Raw genomic sequence first — 16,899 nt, forward strand, 5'->3', positions numbered from 1 at the left:
AGGCAGGAGCTCCAGGGACACTGGACATGTGAAAGGCATGCAAAGTTGAGCAGGGCACAGCCAAAACCTTGCCCCCTCTTCTTCTTCCTGCTCGGAACTCACCACAGCCCACTGCTGGATTTCTGGCTCAAGCTAGGGTTAGGGTTAGGGTCAGGGTCAGGGTTAGGGTAACGCCTAGGGTTAGGGTACAGAGAACCACCGAGCCCAGAGCTCCAGGGATACTCACTATGCAAAAGGCATGCCAAGGTGAGCGCAGCACAGCCCAAAACCTTGCGCCCTCTTCCTTCTTCCTGCTTGGAACTCACCACAGCCCAATGCTCGATTTCTGGCTCAAGCTAGGGTTAGGGTTACGCCTACGCCAAGACCTAGGTTTAGGGTTCAGAAAACCACAAAGCCAGAAGCCCACGGACACTGACCATGCGAAAGGCATGCCAAGTTGAGCACGGAAAAGCCAAAACTTTGCTCCCTCTTCTTCTTTCTGCTTGGAACTCACCACAGCCCACCGCCGGATTTCTGGCTCAAGCTAGGGTTAGGGTTAGGGTTAGGGTTACGCCTGCGCCTAAGCCTCCGCCTAGGCCTAGGTTTAGGGTTCAGAAAACCACAAAGCCAGGAGCTCCAGGGACACTGGCCATGCGAAAGGCATGCCAAGTTGAGCAGGGCACAGCCAAAACCTTGCCCCCTCTTCTTCTTTCTGCTTGGAACTCGCCACGGCTCACAACCCGATTTCTGGCTCAAGCTAGGGTTAGGGTTAGGGTTAGGGTTACGCCTACGCCTAAGCCTATGCCTAGGCCTAGGTTTAGGGTTCAGAAAACCACAAAGCCAGAAGCCCACGGACACTGACCATGCGAAAGGCATGCCAAGTTGAGCACGGAAAAGCCAAAACCTTGCTCCCTCTTCTTCTTTCTGCTTGGGACTCGCCAAGGCCCACAACCCAATTTCTGGCTCAAGCTAGGGTTAGGGTTAGGGTTAGCACTAGGATTATGCCAAGGATTAGGGCTGCGAAATCCACAAAGGCAGGAGCTCCAGGGACACTGGACATGTGAAAGGCATGCAAAGTTGAGCAGGGCACAGCCAAAACCTTGCCCCCTCTTCTTCTTCCTGCTCAGAACTCACCACAGCCCACTGCTGGATTTCTGGCTCAAGCTAGGGTTAGGGTTAGGGTTAGGGTCAGGGTCAGGGTTAGGGTAACGCCTAGGGTTAGGGTACAGAGAACCACCGAGCCCAGAGCTCCAGGGATACTCACTATGCAAAAGGCATGCCAAGGTGAGCGCAGCACAGCCCAAAACCTTGCTCCCTCTTCTTCTTCCTGCTTGGAACTCACCACAGCCCAATGCTCGATTTCTGGCTCAAGCTAGGGTTAGGGTTACGCCTACGCCAAGACCTAGGTTTAGTGTTCAGAAAACCACAAAGCCAGGAGCTCCACGGACACTGACCATGCGAAAGGCATGCCAAGTTGAGCACGGAAAAGCCAAAAGCTTGCTCCCTCTTCTTCTTTCTGCTTGGAACTCACCACAGCCCACCGCCGGATTTCTGGCTCAAGCTAGGGTTAGGGTTAGGGTTAGGGTTACGCCTGCGCCTAAGCCTCCGCCTAGGCCTAGGTTTAGGGTTCAGAAAACCACAAAGCCAGGAGCTCCAGGGACACTGGCCATGCGAAAGGCATGCCAAGTTGAGCAGGGCACAGCCAAAACCTTGCCCCCTCTTCTTCTTCCTGCTCGGAACTCACCACAGCCCAATGCCAGATTTCTGGCTCAAGCTAGGGTTAGGGTTAGGGTTAGCACTAGGATTATGCCAAGGATTAGGGCTGCGAAACCCACAAAGGCAGGAGCTCCAGGGACACTGGACATGTGAAAGGCATGCAAAGTTGAGCAGGGCACAGCCAAAACCTTGCCCCCTCTTCTTCTTCCTGCTCGGAACTCACCACAGCCCAATGCCAGATTTCTGGCTCAAGCTAGGGTTAGGGTTAGGGTCAGGGTTACGCCTATGCCTAAGCCTAGGTTTAGTGTTCAGAAAACCACAAAGCCAGGAGCTCCAGGGACACTGGCCATGCAAAAGGCATACAAAGTTGAGCACGGAAATGTCAAAAGCTTGCCGCCTCTTCTTTTTCCTGCTTGGAACTCACCACAGCCCAATGCCTGGTTTCTGGCTCAAGCTAGGGTTAGGGTTATGCCTAGGATTAGGGTTGAGAAAACCACAGAGCCAGCAGCTCCAGGGACACTGGACATGTGAGATGCATGCAAAGTTGAGCAGTGCGCAGCCAAAACTTGGCTCCCTCTTCTTCTTCCTGCTCGGAACTCACCACAGCCCACTTCCGGATTTCTGGCTCAAGCTAGGGTTAGGGTTAGGGTTAGGGTTACGCCTACGCCTAAGACTATGCCTAGGCCTAGGTTTAGGGTTCAGAAAACCACAAAGCCAGGAACTCCACGGACACTGACCACGCGAAAGGCATGCCAAGTTGAGCAGTGCGCAGCCAAAACTTTGCTCCCTCTTCTTCTTTCTGCTTGGAACTCACCACAGCCCACTTCCGGATTTCTGGCTCAAGCTAGGGTTAGGGTTAGGGTTAGGGTTACGCCTGCGCCTAAGCCTCCGCCTAGGCCTAGGTTTAGGGTTCAGAAAACCACAAAGCCAGGAGCTCCAGGGACACTGGCCATGCGAAAGGCATGCCAAGTTGAGCAGGGCACAGCCAAAACCTTGCCCCCTCTTCTTCTTCCTGCTCGGAACTCACCACAGCCCAATGCCAGATTTCTGGCTCAAGCTAGGGTTAGGGTTAGGGTTAGCACTAGGATTATGCCAAGGATTAGGGCTGCGAAACCCACAAAGGCAGGAGCTCCAGGGACACTGGACATGTGAAAGGCATGCAAAGTTGAGCAGGGCACAGCCAAAACCTTGCCCCCTCTTCTTCTTCCTGCTCAGAACTCACCACAGCCCAATGCCAGATTTCTGGCTCAAGCTAGGGTTAGGGTTAGGGTCAGGGTTACGCCTATGCCTAAGCCTAGGTTTAGTGTTCAGAAAACCACAAAGCCAGGAGCTCCAGGGACACTGGCCATGCAAAAGGCATACAAAGTTGAGCACGGAAATGTCAAAAGCTTGCCGCCTCTTCTTTTTCCTGCTTGGAACTCACCACAGCCCAATGCCTGGTTTCTGGCTCAAGCTAGGGTTAGGGTTATGCCTAGGATTAGGGTTGAGAAAACCACAGAGCCAGCAGCTCCAGGGACACTGGACATGTGAGATGCATGCAAAGTTGAGCAGTGCGCAGCCAAAACTTGGCTCCCTCTTCTTCTTCCTGCTCGGAACTCACCACAGCCCACTTCCGGATTTCTGGCTCAAGCTAGGGTTAGGGTTAGGGTTAGGGTTACGCCTACGCCTAAGCCTATGCCAAGACCTAGGTTTAGGGTTCAGAAAACCACAAAGCCAGGAACTCCACGGACACTGACCATGCGAAAGGCATGCCAAGTTGAGCAGTGCGCAGCCAAAACTTTGCTCCCTCTTCTTCTTTCTGCTTGGAACTCACCACAGCCCACTTCCGGATTTCTGGCTCAAGCTAGGGTTAGGGTTAGGGTTAGGGTTACGCCTGCGCCTAAGCCTCCGCCTAGGCCTAGGTTTAGGGTTCAGAAAACCACAAAGCCAGGAGCTCCAGGGACACTGGCCATGCGAAAGGCATGCCAAGTTGAGCAGGGCACAGCCAAAACCTTGCCCCCTCTTCTTCTTCCTGCTCGGAACTCACCACAGCCCACTGCTGGATTTCTGGCTCAAGCTAGGGTTAGGGTTAGGGTTAGCACTAGGATTATGCCAAGGATTAGGGCTGCGAAATCCACAAAGGCAGGAGCTCCAGGGACACTGGACATGTGAAAGGCATGCAAAGTTGAGCAGGGCACAGCCAAAACCTTGCCCCCTCTTCTTCTTCCTGCTCGGAACTCACCACAGCCCACTGCTGGATTTCTGGCTCAAGCTAGGGTTAGGGTTAGGGTCAGGGTCAGGGTTAGGGTAACGCCTAGGGTTAGGGTACAGAGAACCACCGAGCCCAGAGCTCCAGGGATACTCACTATGCAAAAGGCATGCCAAGGTGAGCGCAGCACAGCCCAAAACCTTGCGCCCTCTTCCTTCTTCCTGCTTGGAACTCACCACAGCCCAATGCTCGATTTCTGGCTCAAGCTAGGGTTAGGGTTACGCCTACGCCAAGACCTAGGTTTAGGGTTCAGAAAACCACAAAGCCAGAAGCCCACGGACACTGACCATGCGAAAGGCATGCCAAGTTGAGCACGGAAAAGCCAAAACTTTGCTCCCTCTTCTTCTTTCTGCTTGGAACTCACCACAGCCCACCGCCGGATTTCTGGCTCAAGCTAGGGTTAGGGTTAGGGTTAGGGTTACGCCTGCGCCTAAGCCTCCGCCTAGGCCTAGGTTTAGGGTTCAGAAAACCACAAAGCCAGGAGCTCCAGGGACACTGGCCATGCGAAAGGCATGCCAAGTTGAGCAGGGCACAGCCAAAACCTTGCCCCCTCTTCTTCTTTCTGCTTGGAACTCGCCACGGCTCACAACCCGATTTCTGGCTCAAGCTAGGGTTAGGGTTAGGGTTAGGGTTACGCCTACGCCTAAGCCTATGCCTAGGCCTAGGTTTAGGGTTCAGAAAACCACAAAGCCAGAAGCCCACGGACACTGACCATGCGAAAGGCATGCCAAGTTGAGCACGGAAAAGCCAAAACCTTGCTCCCTCTTCTTCTTTCTGCTTGGGACTCGCCAAGGCCCACAACCCAATTTCTGGCTCAAGCTAGGGTTAGGGTTAGGGTTAGCACTAGGATTATGCCAAGGATTAGGGCTGCGAAATCCACAAAGGCAGGAGCTCCAGGGACACTGGACATGTGAAAGGCATGCAAAGTTGAGCAGGGCACAGCCAAAACCTTGCCCCCTCTTCTTCTTCCTGCTCAGAACTCACCACAGCCCACTGCTGGATTTCTGGCTCAAGCTAGGGTTAGGGTTAGGGTTAGGGTCAGGGTCAGGGTTAGCGTAACGCCTAGGGTTAGGGTACAGAGAACCACCGAGCCCAGAGCTCCAGGGATACTCACTATGCAAAAGGCATGCCAAGGTGAGCGCAGCACAGCCCAAAACCTTGCTCCCTCTTCTTCTTCCTGCTTGGAACTCACCACAGCCCAATGCTCGATTTCTGGCTCAAGCTAGGGTTAGGGTTACGCCTACGCCAAGACCTAGGTTTAGTGTTCAGAAAACCACAAAGCCAGGAGCTCCACGGACACTGACCATGCGAAAGGCATGCCAAGTTGAGCACGGAAAAGCCAAAAGCTTGCTCCCTCTTCTTCTTTCTGCTTGGAACTCACCACAGCCCACCGCCGGATTTCTGGCTCAAGCTAGGGTTAGGGTTAGGGTTAGGGTTACGCCTGCGCCTAAGCCTCCGCCTAGGCCTAGGTTTAGGGTTCAGAAAACCACAAAGCCAGGAGCTCCAGGGACACTGGCCATGCGAAAGGCATGCCAAGTTGAGCAGGGCACAGCCAAAACCTTGCCCCCTCTTCTTCTTCCTGCTCGGAACTCACCACAGCCCAATGCCAGATTTCTGGCTCAAGCTAGGGTTAGGGTTAGGGTTAGCACTAGGATTATGCCAAGGATTAGGGCTGCGAAACCCACAAAGGCAGGAGCTCCAGGGACACTGGACATGTGAAAGGCATGCAAAGTTGAGCAGGGCACAGCCAAAACCTTGCCCCCTCTTCTTCTTCCTGCTCGGAACTCACCACAGCCCAATGCCAGATTTCTGGCTCAAGCTAGGGTTAGGGTTAGGGTCAGGGTTACGCCTATGCCTAAGCCTAGGTTTAGTGTTCAGAAAACCACAAAGCCAGGAGCTCCAGGGACACTGGCCATGCAAAAGGCATACAAAGTTGAGCACGGAAATGTCAAAAGCTTGCCGCCTCTTCTTTTTCCTGCTTGGAACTCACCACAGCCCAATGCCTGGTTTCTGGCTCAAGCTAGGGTTAGGGTTATGCCTAGGATTAGGGTTGAGAAAACCACAGAGCCAGCAGCTCCAGGGACACTGGACATGTGAGATGCATGCAAAGTTGAGCAGTGCGCAGCCAAAACTTGGCTCCCTCTTCTTCTTCCTGCTCGGAACTCACCACAGCCCACTTCCGGATTTCTGGCTCAAGCTAGGGTTAGGGTTAGGGTTAGGGTTACGCCTACGCCTAAGACTATGCCTAGGCCTAGGTTTAGGGTTCAGAAAACCACAAAGCCAGGAACTCCACGGACACTGACCACGCGAAAGGCATGCCAAGTTGAGCAGTGCGCAGCCAAAACTTTGCTCCCTCTTCTTCTTTCTGCTTGGAACTCACCACAGCCCACTTCCGGATTTCTGGCTCAAGCTAGGGTTAGGGTTAGGGTTAGGGTTACGCCTGCGCCTAAGCCTCCGCCTAGGCCTAGGTTTAGGGTTCAGAAAACCACAAAGCCAGGAGCTCCAGGGACACTGGCCATGCGAAAGGCATGCCAAGTTGAGCAGGGCACAGCCAAAACCTTGCCCCCTCTTCTTCTTCCTGCTCGGAACTCACCACAGCCCACTGCTGGATTTCTGGCTCAAGCTAGGGTTAGGGTTAGGGTTAGCACTAGGATTATGCCAAGGATTAGGGCTGCGAAATCCACAAAGGCAGGAGCTCCAGGGACACTGGACATGTGAAAGGCATGCAAAGTTGAGCAGGGCACAGCCAAAACCTTGCCCCCTCTTCTTCGTCCTGCTCGGAACTCACCACAGCCCACTGCTGGATTTCTGGCTCAAGCTAGGGTTAGGGTTAGGGTCAGGGTCAGGGTTAGGGTAACGCCTAGGGTTAGGGTACAGAGAACCACCGAGCCCAGAGCTCCAGGGATACTCACTATGCAAAAGGCATGCCAAGGTGAGCGCAGCACAGCCCAAAACCTTGCGCCCTCTTCCTTCTTCCTGCTTGGAACTCACCACAGCCCAATGCTCGATTTCTGGCTCAAGCTAGGGTTAGGGTTACGCCTACGCCAAGACCTAGGTTTAGGGTTCAGAAAACCACAAAGCCAGAAGCCCACGGACACTGACCATGCGAAAGGCATGCCAAGTTGAGCACGGAAAAGCTAAAACTTTGCTCCCTCTTCTTCTTTCTGCTTGGAACTCACCACAGCCCACCGCCGGATTTCTGGCTCAAGCTAGGGTTAGGGTTAGGGTTAGGGTTACGCCTGCGCCTAAGCCTCCGCCTAGGCCTAGGTTTAGGGTTCAGAAAACCACAAAGGCAGGAGCTCCAGGGACACTGGCCATGCGAAAGGCATGCCAAGTTGAGCAGGGCACAGCCAAAACCTTGCCCCCTCTTCTTCTTTCTGCTTGGAACTCGCCACGGCTCACAACCCGATTTCTGGCTCAAGCTAGGGTTAGGGTTAGGGTTAGGGTTATGCCTACGCCTAAGCCTATGCCTAGGCCTAGGTTTAGGGTTCAGAAAACCACAAAGCCAGAAGCCCACGGACACTGACCATGCGAAAGGCATGCCAAGTTGAGCACGGAAAAGCCAAAACCTTGCTCCCTCTTCTTTCTGCTTGGGACTCGCCAAGGCCCACAACCCAATTTCTGGCTCAAGCTAGGGTTAGGGTTAGGGTTAGCACTAGGATTATGCCAAGGATTAGGGCTGCGAAATCCACAAAGGCAGGAGCTCCAGGGACACTGGACATGTGAAAGGCATGCAAAGTTGAGCAGGGCACAGCCAAAACCTTGCCCCCTCTTCTTCTTCCTGCTCAGAACTCACCACAGCCCACTGCTGGATTTCTGGCTCAAGCTAGGGTTAGGGTTAGGGTTAGGGTCAGGGTCAGGGTTAGGGTAACGCCTAGGGTTAGGGTACAGAGAACCACCGAGCCCAGAGCTCCAGGGATACTCACTATGCAAAAGGCATGCCAAGGTGAGCGCAGCACAGCCCAAAACCTTGCGCCCTCTTCTTCTTCCTGCTTGGAACTCACCACAGCCCAATGCTCGATTTCTGGCTCAAGCTAGGGTTAGGGTTACGCCTACGCCAAGACCTAGGTTTAGTGTTCAGAAAACCACAAAGCCAGGAGCTCCAGGGACACTGGCCATGCGAAAGGCATGCCAAGTTGAGCACGGAAAAGCCAAAAGCTTGCTCCCTCTTCTTCTTTCTGCTTGGAACTCACCACAGCCCACCGCCGGATTTCTGGCTCAAGCTAGGGTTAGGGTTAGGGTTAGGGTTACGCCTGCGCCTAAGCCTCCGCCTAGGCCTAGGTTTAGGGTTCAGAAAACCACAAAGCCAGGAGCTCCAGGGACACTGGCCATGCGAAAGGCATGCCAAGTTGAGCAGGGCACAGCCAAAACCTTGCCCCCTCTTCTTCTTCCTGCTCGGAACTCACCACAGCCCAATGCCAGATTTCTGGCTCAAGCTAGGGTTAGGGTTAGGGTTAGCACTAGGATTATGCCAAGGATTAGGGCTGCGAAACCCACAAAGGCAGGAGCTCCAGGGACACTGGACATGTGAAAGGCATGCAAAGTTGAGCAGGGCACAGCCAAAACCTTGCCCCCTCTTCTTCTTCCTGCTCAGAACTCACCACAGCCCAATGCCAGATTTCTGGCTCAAGCTAGGGTTAGGGTTAGGGTCAGGGTTACGCCTATGCCTAAGCCTAGGTTTAGTGTTCAGAAAACCACAAAGCCAGGAGCTCCAGGGACACTGGCCATGCAAAAGGCATACAAAGTTGAGCACGGAAATGTCAAAAGCTTGCCGCCTCTTCTTTTTCCTGCTTGGAACTCACCACAGCCCAATGCCTGGTTTCTGGCTCAAGCTAGGGTTAGGGTTATGCCTAGGATTAGGGTTGAGAAAACCACAGAGCCAGCAGCTCCAGGGACACTGGACATGTGAGATGCATGCAAAGTTGAGCAGTGCGCAGCCAAAACTTGGCTCCCTCTTCTTCTTCCTGCTCGGAACTCACCACAGCCCACTTCCGGATTTCTGGCTCAAGCTAGGGTTAGGGTTAGGGTTAGGGTTACGCCTACGCCTAAGCCTATGCCAAGACCTAGGTTTAGGGTTCAGAAAACCACAAAGCCAGGAACTCCACGGACACTGACCATGCGAAAGGCATGCCAAGTTGAGCAGTGCGCAGCCAAAACTTTGCTCCCTCTTCTTCTTTCTGCTTGGAACTCACCACAGCCCACTTCCGGATTTCTGGCTCAAGCTAGGGTTAGGGTTAGGGTTAGGGTTACGCCTGCGCCTAAGCCTCCGCCTAGGCCTAGGTTTAGGGTTCAGAAAACCACAAAGCCAGGAGCTCCAGGGACACTGGCCATGCGAAAGGCATGCCAAGTTGAGCAGGGCACAGCCAAAACCTTGCCCCCTCTTCTTCTTCCTGCTCGGAACTCACCACAGCCCACTGCTGGATTTCTGGCTCAAGCTAGGGTTAGGGTTAGGGTTAGCACTAGGATTATGCCAAGGATTAGGGCTGCGAAATCCACAAAGGCAGGAGCTCCAGGGACACTGGACATGTGAAAGGCATGCAAAGTTGAGCAGGGCACAGCCAAAACCTTGCCCCCTCTTCTTCTTCCTGCTCGGAACTCACCACAGCCCACTGCTGGATTTCTGGCTCAAGCTAGGGTTAGGGTTAGGGTCAGGGTCAGGGTTAGGGTAACGCCTAGGGTTAGGGTACAGAGAACCACCGAGCCCAGAGCTCCAGGGATACTCACTATGCAAAAGGCATGCCAAGGTGAGCGCAGCACAGCCCAAAACCTTGCGCCCTCTTCCTTCTTCCTGCTTGGAACTCACCACAGCCCAATGCTCGATTTCTGGCTCAAGCTAGGGTTAGGGTTACGCCTACGCCAAGACCTAGGTTTAGGGTTCAGAAAACCACAAAGCCAGAAGCCCACGGACACTGACCATGCGAAAGGCATGCCAAGTTGAGCACGGAAAAGCCAAAACTTTGCTCCCTCTTCTTCTTTCTGCTTGGAACTCACCACAGCCCACCGCCGGATTTCTGGCTCAAGCTAGGGTTAGGGTTAGGGTTAGGGTTACGCCTGCGCCTAAGCCTCCGCCTAGGCCTAGGTTTAGGGTTCAGAAAACCACAAAGCCAGGAGCTCCAGGGACACTGGCCATGCGAAAGGCATGCCAAGTTGAGCAGGGCACAGCCAAAACCTTGCCCCCTCTTCTTCTTTCTGCTTGGAACTCGCCACGGCTCACAACCCGATTTCTGGCTCAAGCTAGGGTTAGGGTTAGGGTTAGGGTTACGCCTACGCCTAAGCCTATGCCTAGGCCTAGGTTTAGGGTTCAGAAAACCACAAAGCCAGAAGCCCACGGACACTGACCATGCGAAAGGCATGCCAAGTTGAGCACGGAAAAGCCAAAACCTTGCTCCCTCTTCTTCTTTCTGCTTGGGACTCGCCAAGGCCCACAACCCAATTTCTGGCTCAAGCTAGGGTTAGGGTTAGGGTTAGCACTAGGATTATGCCAAGGATTAGGGCTGCGAAATCCACAAAGGCAGGAGCTCCAGGGACACTGGACATGTGAAAGGCATGCAAAGTTGAGCAGGGCACAGCCAAAACCTTGCCCCCTCTTCTTCTTCCTGCTCAGAACTCACCACAGCCCACTGCTGGATTTCTGGCTCAAGCTAGGGTTAGGGTTAGGGTTAGGGTCAGGGTCAGGGTTAGGGTAACGCCTAGGGTTAGGGTACAGAGAACCACCGAGCCCAGAGCTCCAGGGATACTCACTATGCAAAAGGCATGCCAAGGTGAGCGCAGCACAGCCCAAAACCTTGCTCCCTCTTCTTCTTCCTGCTTGGAACTCACCACAGCCCAATGCTCGATTTCTGGCTCAAGCTAGGGTTAGGGTTACGCCTACGCCAAGACCTAGGTTTAGTGTTCAGAAAACCACAAAGCCAGGAGCTCCACGGACACTGACCATGCGAAAGGCATGCCAAGTTGAGCACGGAAAAGCCAAAAGCTTGCTCCCTCTTCTTCTTTCTGCTTGGAACTCACCACAGCCCACCGCCGGATTTCTGGCTCAAGCTAGGGTTAGGGTTAGGGTTAGGGTTACGCCTGCGCCTAAGCCTCCGCCTAGGCCTAGGTTTAGGGTTCAGAAAACCACAAAGCCAGGAGCTCCAGGGACACTGGCCATGCGAAAGGCATGCCAAGTTGAGCAGGGCACAGCCAAAACCTTGCCCCCTCTTCTTCTTCCTGCTCGGAACTCACCACAGCCCAATGCCAGATTTCTGGCTCAAGCTAGGGTTAGGGTTAGGGTTAGCACTAGGATTATGCCAAGGATTAGGGCTGCGAAACCCACAAAGGCAGGAGCTCCAGGGACACTGGACATGTGAAAGGCATGCAAAGTTGAGCAGGGCACAGCCAAAACCTTGCCCCCTCTTCTTCTTCCTGCTCGGAACTCACCACAGCCCAATGCCAGATTTCTGGCTCAAGCTAGGGTTAGGGTTAGGGTCAGGGTTACGCCTATGCCTAAGCCTAGGTTTAGTGTTCAGAAAACCACAAAGCCAGGAGCTCCAGGGACACTGGCCATGCAAAAGGCATACAAAGTTGAGCACGGAAATGTCAAAAGCTTGCCGCCTCTTCTTTTTCCTGCTTGGAACTCACCACAGCCCAATGCCTGGTTTCTGGCTCAAGCTAGGGTTAGGGTTATGCCTAGGATTAGGGTTGAGAAAACCACAGAGCCAGCAGCTCCAGGGACACTGGACATGTGAGATGCATGCAAAGTTGAGCAGTGCGCAGCCAAAACTTGGCTCCCTCTTCTTCTTCCTGCTCGGAACTCACCACAGCCCACTTCCGGATTTCTGGCTCAAGCTAGGGTTAGGGTTAGGGTTAGGGTTACGCCTACGCCTAAGACTATGCCTAGGCCTAGGTTTAGGGTTCAGAAAACCACAAAGCCAGGAACTCCACGGACACTGACCATGCGAAAGGCATGCCAAGTTGAGCAGTGCGCAGCCAAAACTTTGCTCCCTCTTCTTCTTTCTGCTTGGAACTCACCACAGCCCACTTCCGGATTTCTGGCTCAAGCTAGGGTTAGGGTTAGGGTTAGGGTTACGCCTGCGCCTAAGCCTCCGCCTAGGCCTAGGTTTAGGGTTCAGAAAACCACAAAGCCAGGAGCTCCAGGGACACTGGCCATGCGAAAGGCATGCCAAGTTGAGCAGGGCACAGCCAAAACCTTGCCCCCTCTTCTTCTTCCTGCTCGGAACTCACCACAGCCCACTGCTGGATTTCTGGCTCAAGCTAGGGTTAGGGTTAGGGTTAGCACTAGGATTATGCCAAGGATTAGGGCTGCGAAATCCACAAAGGCAGGAGCTCCAGGGACACTGGACATGTGAAAGGCATGCAAAGTTGAGCAGGGCACAGCCAAAACCTTGCCCCCTCTTCTTCTTCCTGCTCGGAACTCACCACAGCCCACTGCTGGATTTCTGGCTCAAGCTAGGGTTAGGGTTAGGGTCAGGGTCAGGGTTAGGGTAACGCCTAGGGTTAGGGTACAGAGAACCACCGAGCCCAGAGCTCCAGGGATACTCACTATGCAAAAGGCATGCCAAGGTGAGCGCAGCACAGCCCAAAACCTTGCGCCCTCTTCCTTCTTCCTGCTTGGAACTCACCACAGCCCAATGCTCGATTTCTGGCTCAAGCTAGGGTTAGGGTTACGCCTACGCCAAGACCTAGGTTTAGGGTTCAGAAAACCACAAAGCCAGAAGCCCACGGACACTGACCATGCGAAAGGCATGCCAAGTTGAGCACGGAAAAGCTAAAACTTTGCTCCCTCTTCTTCTTTCTGCTTGGAACTCACCACAGCCCACCGCCGGATTTCTGGCTCAAGCTAGGGTTAGGGTTAGGGTTAGGGTTACGCCTGCGCCTAAGCCTCCGCCTAGGCCTAGGTTTAGGGTTCAGAAAACCACAAAGGCAGGAGCTCCAGGGACACTGGCCATGCGAAAGGCATGCCAAGTTGAGCAGGGCACAGCCAAAACCTTGCCCCCTCTTCTTCTTTCTGCTTGGAACTCGCCACGGCTCACAACCCGATTTCTGGCTCAAGCTAGGGTTAGGGTTAGGGTTAGGGTTACGCCTACGCCTAAGCCTATGCCTAGGCCTAGGTTTAGGGTTCAGAAAACCACAAAGCCAGAAGCCCACGGACACTGACCATGCGAAAGGCATGCCAAGTTGAGCACGGAAAAGCCAAAACCTTGCTCCCTCTTCTTTCTGCTTGGGACTCGCCAAGGCCCACAACCCAATTTCTGGCTCAAGCTAGGGTTAGGGTTAGGGTTAGCACTAGGATTATGCCAAGGATTAGGGCTGCGAAATCCACAAAGGCAGGAGCTCCAGGGACACTGGACATGTGAAAGGCATGCAAAGTTGAGCAGGGCACAGCCAAAACCTTGCCCCCTCTTCTTCTTCCTGCTCAGAACTCACCACAGCCCACTGCTGGATTTCTGGCTCAAGCTAGGGTTAGGGTTAGGGTTAGGGTCAGGGTCAGGGTTAGGGTAACGCCTAGGGTTAGGGTACAGAGAACCACCGAGCCCAGAGCTCCAGGGATACTCACTATGCAAAAGGCATGCCAAGGTGAGCGCAGCACAGCCCAAAACCTTGCTCCCTCTTCTTCTTCCTGCTTGGAACTCACCACAGCCCAATGCTCGATTTCTGGCTCAAGCTAGGGTTAGGGTTACGCCTACGCCAAGACCTAGGTTTAGTGTTCAGAAAACCACAAAGCCAGGAGCTCCAGGGACACTGGCCATGCGAAAGGCATGCCAAGTTGAGCACGGAAAAGCCAAAAGCTTGCTCCCTCTTCTTCTTTCTGCTTGGAACTCACCACAGCCCACCGCCGGATTTCTGGCTCAAGCTAGGGTTAGGGTTAGGGTTAGGGTTACGCCTGCGCCTAAGCCTCCGCCTAGGCCTAGGTTTAGGGTTCAGAAAACCACAAAGCCAGGAGCTCCAGGGACACTGGCCATGCGAAAGGCATGCCAAGTTGAGCAGGGCACAGCCAAAACCTTGCCCCCTCTTCTTCTTCCTGCTCGGAACTCACCACAGCCCAATGCCAGATTTCTGGCTCAAGCTAGGGTTAGGGTTAGGGTTAGCACTAGGATTATGCCAAGGATTAGGGCTGCGAAACCCACAAAGGCAGGAGCTCCAGGGACACTGGACATGTGAAAGGCATGCAAAGTTGAGCAGGGCACAGCCAAAACCTTGCCCCCTCTTCTTCTTCCTGCTCGGAACTCACCACAGCCCAATGCCAGATTTCTGGCTCAAGCTAGGGTTAGGGTTAGGGTCAGGGTTACGCCTATGCCTAAGCCTAGGTTTAGTGTTCAGAAAACCACAAAGCCAGGAGCTCCAGGGACACTGGCCATGCAAAAGGCATACAAAGTTGAGCACGGAAATGTCAAAAGCTTGCCGCCTCTTCTTTTTCCTGCTTGGAACTCACCACAGCCCAATGCCTGGTTTCTGGCTCAAGCTAGGGTTAGGGTTATGCCTAGGATTAGGGTTGAGAAAACCACAGAGCCAGCAGCTCCAGGGACACTGGACATGTGAGATGCATGCAAAGTTGAGCAGTGCGCAGCCAAAACTTGGCTCCCTCTTCTTCTTCCTGCTCGGAACTCACCACAGCCCACTTCCGGATTTCTGGCTCAAGCTAGGGTTAGGGTTAGGGTTAGGGTTACGCCTACGCCTAAGACTATGCCTAGGCCTAGGTTTAGGGTTCAGAAAACCACAAAGCCAGGAACTCCACGGACACTGACCATGCGAAAGGCATGCCAAGTTGAGCAGTGCGCAGCCAAAACTTTGCTCCCTCTTCTTCTTTCTGCTTGGAACTCACCACAGCCCACTTCCGGATTTCTGGCTCAAGCTAGGGTTAGGGTTAGGGTTAGGGTTACGCCTGCGCCTAAGCCTCCGCCTAGGCCTAGGTTTAGGGTTCAGAAAACCACAAAGCCAGGAGCTCCAGGGACACTGGCCATGTGAAAGGCATGCCAAGTTGAGCAGGGCACAGCCAAAACCTTGCCCCCTCTTCTTCTTCCTGCTCGGAACTCACCACAGCCCACTGCTGGATTTCTGGCTCAAGCTAGGGTTAGGGTTAGGGTTAGCACTAGGATTATGCCAAGGATTAGGGCTGCGAAATCCACAAAGGCAGGAGCTCCAGGGACACTGGACATGTGAAAGGCATGCAAAGTTGAGCAGGGCACAGCCAAAACCTTGCCCCCTCTTCTTCTTCCTGCTCGGAACTCACCACAGCCCACTGCTGGATTTCTGGCTCAAGCTAGGGTTAGGGTTAGGGTCAGGGTCAGGGTTAGGGTAACGCCTAGGGTTAGGGTACAGAGAACCACCGAGCCCAGAGCTCCAGGGATACTCACTATGCAAAAGGCATGCCAAGGTGAGCGCAGCACAGCCCAAAACCTTGCGCCCTCTTCCTTCTTCCTGCTTGGAACTCACCACAGCCCAATGCTCGATTTCTGGCTCAAGCTAGGGTTAGGGTTACGCCTACGCCAAGACCTAGGTTTAGGGTTCAGAAAACCACAAAGCCAGAAGCCCACGGACACTGACCATGCGAAAGGCATGCCAAGTTGAGCACGGAAAAGCTAAAACTTTGCTCCCTCTTCTTCTTTCTGCTTGGAACTCACCACAGCCCACCGCCGGATTTCTGGCTCAAGCTAGGGTTAGGGTTAGGGTTAGGGTTACGCCTGCGCCTAAGCCTCCGCCTAGGCCTAGGTTTAGGGTTCAGAAAACCACAAAGGCAGGAGCTCCAGGGACACTGGCCATGCGAAAGGCATGCCAAGTTGAGCAGGGCACAGCCAAAACCTTGCCCCCTCTTCTTCTTTCTGCTTGGAACTCGCCACGGCTCACAACCCGATTTCTGGCTCAAGCTAGGGTTAGGGTTAGGGTTAGGGTTACGCCTACGCCTAAGCCTATGCCTAGGCCTAGGTTTAGGGTTCAGAAAACCACAAAGCCAGAAGCCCACGGACACTGACCATGCGAAAGGCATGCCAAGTTGAGCACGGAAAAGCCAAAACCTTGCTCCCTCTTCTTCTTTCTGCTTGGGACTCGCCAAGGCCCACAACCCAATTTCTGGCTCAAGCTAGGGTTAGGGTTAGGGTTAGCACTAGGATTATGCCAAGGATTAGGGCTGCGAAATCCACAAAGGCAGGAGCTCCAGGGACACTGGACATGTGAAAGGCATGCAAAGTTGAGCAGGGCACAGCCAAAACCTTGCCCCCTCTTCTTCTTCCTGCTCAGAACTCACCACAGCCCACTGCTGGATTTCTGGCTCAAGCTAGGGTTAGGGTTAGGGTTAGGGTCAGGGTCAGGGTTAGGGTAACGCCTAGGGTTAGGGTACAGAGAACCACCGAGCCCAGAGCTCCAGGGATACTCACTATGCAAAAGGCATGCCAAGGTGAGCGCAGCACAGCCCAAAACCTTGCTCCCTCTTCTTCTTCCTGCTTGGAACTCACCACAGCCCAATGCTCGATTTCTGGCTCAAGCTAGGGTTAGGGTTACGCCTACGCCAAGACCTAGGTTTAGTGTTCAGAAAACCACAAAGCCAGGAGCTCCACGGACACTGACCATGCGAAAGGCATGCCAAGTTGAGCACGGAAAAGCCAAAACCTTGCTCCCTCTTCTTCTTTCTGCTTGGAACTCACCACAGCCCACCGCCGGATTTCTGGCTCAAGCTAGGGTTAGGGTTAGGGTTAGCACTAGGATTATGCCAAGGATTAGGGCTGCGAAACCCACAAAGGCAGGAGCTCCAGGGACACTGGACATGTGAAAGGCATGCAAAGTTGAGCAGGGCACAGCCAAAACCTTGCCCCCTCTTCTTCTTCCTGCTCGGAACTCACCACAGCCCAATGCCAGATTTCTGGCTCAAGCTAGGGTTAGGGTTAGGGTCAGGGTTACGCCTATGCCTAAGCCTAGGTTTAGTGTTCAGAAAACCACAAAGCCAGGAGCTCCAGGGACACTGGCCA

Source organism: Coloeus monedula, assembly GCF_965178545.1.
Source record: "Coloeus monedula genome assembly, chromosome: 8".
NCBI classification, from domain to species: domain Eukaryota; kingdom Metazoa; phylum Chordata; class Aves; order Passeriformes; family Corvidae; genus Coloeus; species Coloeus monedula.